General features: G+C 16.6%; 1 pseudogene; it reads right to left on the bottom strand.

Moving 5' to 3' along the window:
* Positions 1–209: 209 nt before the first annotated feature.
* On the bottom strand, positions 210–1,733 carry LOC143175548 (cytochrome c oxidase subunit 1 pseudogene; annotated as a pseudogene).
* Positions 1,734–4,342: the final 2,609 nt, after the last annotated feature.

The raw sequence follows: 4,342 nt of genomic DNA, 5'->3' as shown, positions 1-4,342 counted from the left end.
TTTCTATAATTATAAAATTTATATAAATAATAGATATAGTAATTATTATTAAAATAATTATTGTAAAATTATAAAAATAAATTAGATTATCTATTAATGGTGAATTTGGGTCTGGGAATGAATATATATTTCAATGAGCAATTTTTAATAAAAATTTACATTTTATTTATGGTGTTTAAGACCATTGCACTTAAATCTGCCATATTAAATTAATTTTTTAAAAGAATTATAGGTAATTCATTAAAACAATGTTCTGAAGGGGATAAATTAATTCATTCTAATGATGAAAAGATATATTTTAATAGAATTAATCGTTGTTTAATTAAACTTTCAAGTATAATAAAAATGAAAAAAATTAATCTATTAAATGAAATTAATGATCCAATTGAAGAGATTAAATTTCAACAATAATATGCATCTGGGTAATCAGAGTATCGTCGTGGTATTCTTATTAATCCTAAAAAATGTTGAGGAAAAAATGTTAAATTTACTCCAATAAATATTATAAAAAAATGAATATTTAATAATTTTTTATTTAATGTTAATATAGTAAAATTTGGATATCAATGAATAATTCTTGAAAAAATTGCAAAGACAGCTCCTATTGATAAAACGTAATGAAAGTGACCAATAACATAGTATGTGTCATGAAGAATAATATCAATTGATGAATTAGATAATATAATTCCTGATAATCCACCAATTGTAAATAATGAGATAAATCCTAAAGATCATAAAATTGATGGGTTTAAGAAAATTTTAGTTCTATAGAATGTTGATAATCATCTGAATACTTTAATTCCTGTTGGTACGGCAATTACTATAGTTGCGGCAGTAAAATATGCTCGAGTGTCAACATCTAATCCTACAGTAAATATATGATGTGCTCATACGATAAATCCTAAAAATCCAATACCTAGTATAGCATAAATTATTCTTAAATTTCCAAATGTTTCTTTTTTTCCTCTTTCATTTATAATAATTTGTGAAATTAATCCAAATCCAGGTAAAATTAAAATATAAACTTCAGGGTGTCCAAAAAATCAAAATAAATGTTGGTAAAGAATTGGATCTCCTCCTCCTGATGGTTCAAAAAATGATGTATTTAAGTTTCGATCAGTTAATAATATTGTGATAGCTCCGGCTAATACAGGTAAAGATAAAAGTAATAAAATTGCTGTAATAATAATTGATCAAGGAAATAATGAAATTTGATTATAATTTAATGAAATATTTTTTGAATAATAAATTGTTGTAATAAAATTTATTGCTCCTAGAATTGATGATATTCCTGCAATGTGAAGTGAAATAATTCCGTAATCAACTGATATTGATGAGTGAAATGTATTTAATGATAATGGTGGATAAACTGTTCAACCTGTTCCTATTCCGGATCCAGAAATTCTTCTGATAATTAGTAATAAAATTGATGGGATTAATAATCAAAAACTTAAATTATTTATACGTGGAAATGCTATATCTGGTGTTCCTAATATTAAAGGGATTAGTCAATTCCCAAATCCTCCAACTATAAATGGTATAACTATAAAAAAAATTATTAAAAATGCATGAGCTGTAACAATAGTATTATAAAGTTGATCATTATTAATTCATGATCCTGGTGTACTTAGTTCTATTCGAATAATTATTCTTATTGATGATCCAAGTATACCTGATCATATCGCAAAGATAAAGTATAATATTCCAATGTATTTATGGTTTGTTGAATAAAATCATTTTGATATGTTAAATATAAAAATTTAAATTTTTAAGATTGATAAAATTATATATATATATTAATCTTTGAAGGATTAAAGTTTATTAATTAACTTACAATCTTTTTGAAAAATATCATGCCTGAAATTAAGGGATAAATTGTAAATTTATTTATGAATAGATAATTCTGATATTATGAATTAATAAAATTTTATAATTTAAATAAAAATATTAAATTGCAAATTTAAATATATTATGTAAATAATTAAAATTTTAGTAAAAAAAATATATTAGTGAGAAAAAAATAAATAAATAAAATATTTTATTATAAATAAATTTAAATTTTAATTTTTTAAAATTAAATATATAAGTATATTTTATTTGAGTGTCAGAAAAGTTTAAATTGAAAAAATTTAAGTAGTTAAATGTTGAAAATACAGATATTATTATAATAAATAAGATAGTTATTTTAAATATACCTGTTTTTATTAGACTTTGTATTATGTCAATTTTTATAATAAATGAAGTTATTGGGGGTAATTGACAATATAAAAGAATTAAAATTGTTAATTTAAATTTATTTGATTTATTGAAATATAAAAATGATTTAAAATTTGTAGAATTAATAAAATTGAAATGATTCAAAAATATAAAAAGTAAATAAGAAATTGATAAATATATAAAAAAATAATGTATTCAAATTTCATTATTAAAATTAATTAAGAAAATTATTAATGATGAATGAAATATTGATGAATATGAAAATATTAATTTTAATGAAATTTGTGATATTATAAAAATTGGTGATATTAATAATGTTATGTATAGAGTTATGAAAAAAAAAAAATTTAAATTACAAAAATAATAAATAATTAATATTGGGATAAATTTTATAAATGTTGTAAAATAAAAAATAAGAAAGTAATTTATATTTTTTATAATAATATTTGTTCAAAAATGTATTGGTATAATACCTATTTTTATTCAAATAGAAAATATAAATATTATATAATAAATATTTATTTCTTTATTTATTATAATTATTAAAAAAGAAAAAATTATTATTAATCCTGAAATTGAAGAAATTAAAAAATATAAAACTCTTTTTTTATTAAAATTTAAAAAACATATAATAGAAATAAAAATTAAATTTAAAGTTTCTATAATTAATCATAAATAAAAAAAATTTGAAAGATATAAAGTTAAAATAGGTATATAAGATAAAATTAAAGTTAATATAAAAATTGATTTATTATTAAAATTAATTTATAATTAAATTTAGATTTATTAATTATTTAAAAAATAATTTGAGTTTTTCATAAATTATAATTAAAAAATTTAAATTAATATAATATATAAATAAAAAATTTAAAATTAATATAATTTAAAAATTTTTATATTTATTTAATTTTTTTAAATTCTTTAAAATTCAAAATTTTATGTGCAAATACACTTAAATATATTAAAAAATATTTAATTATTAAAAATTTTAAATATCAATAATTTATTAATATTTAAATTTAAATAAAATTTAATTTAAGTTTTTGAAATAAAAAATATTTAGTAATAGTAAAATTTTTACATTAAATATTACATCAAAATAATCCTTTTAATCAGGCATATTACTAATTATATAAAAGAATTAATATATTTTCTATTTTTAGGGTATGAACCTATTAGCTTATGTTATTTAGCTTATTTATATAAATTTATTGTTATACCTATTTAATTAATTTTCTTTATTTATTGATGGTATTAATTAAATTTACATATTTGAAGGGATTTATTTATTATATGTATTTTAATTAATTTCTTTATCAATTGATGTTATTAATTAAATTTGTATATTTAGGGAAATTTATTGTTATACCTATTTAATTAATTTTCTTTATTTATTGATGGTATTAATTAAATTTACATATTTGAAGGGATTTATTTATTATATGTATTTTAATTAATTTCTTTATCAATTGATGTTATTAATTAAATTTGTATATTTAGGGAAATTTATTGTTATACCTATTTAATTAATTTTCTTTATTTATTGATGGTATTAATTAAATTTACATATTTGAAGGGATTTATTTATTATATGTATTTTAATTAATTTCTTTATCAATTGATGTTATTAATTAAATTTGTATATTTAGGGAAATTTATTGTTATACCTATTTAATTAATTTTCTTTATTTATTGATGGTATTAATTAAATTTACATATTTGAAGGGATTTATTTATTATATGTATTTTAATTAATTTCTTTATCAATTGATGTTATTAATTAAATTTGTATATTTAGGGAAATTTATTGTTATACCTATTTAATTAATTTTCTTTATTTATTGATGGTATTAATTAAATTTACATATTTGAAGGGATTTATTTATTATATGTATTTTAATTAATTTCTTTATCAATTGATGTTATTAATTAAATTTGTATATTTAGGGAAATTTATTGTTATACCTATTTAATTAATTTTCTTTATTTATTGATGGTATTAATTAAATTTACATATTTGAAGGGATTTATTTATTATATGTATTTTAATTAATTTCTTTATCAATTGATGTTATTAATTAAATTTGTATATTTAGGGAAATTTATTGTTATACCTATTTAATTA

Source organism: Nomia melanderi, unplaced genomic scaffold, assembly GCF_051020985.1.
Source record: "Nomia melanderi isolate GNS246 unplaced genomic scaffold, iyNomMela1 scaffold0105, whole genome shotgun sequence".
In the NCBI taxonomy this organism is placed as follows: Eukaryota; Metazoa; Arthropoda; class Insecta; order Hymenoptera; family Halictidae; genus Nomia; species Nomia melanderi.
This window is presented reverse-complemented; position numbering and strand designations above follow the sequence as displayed.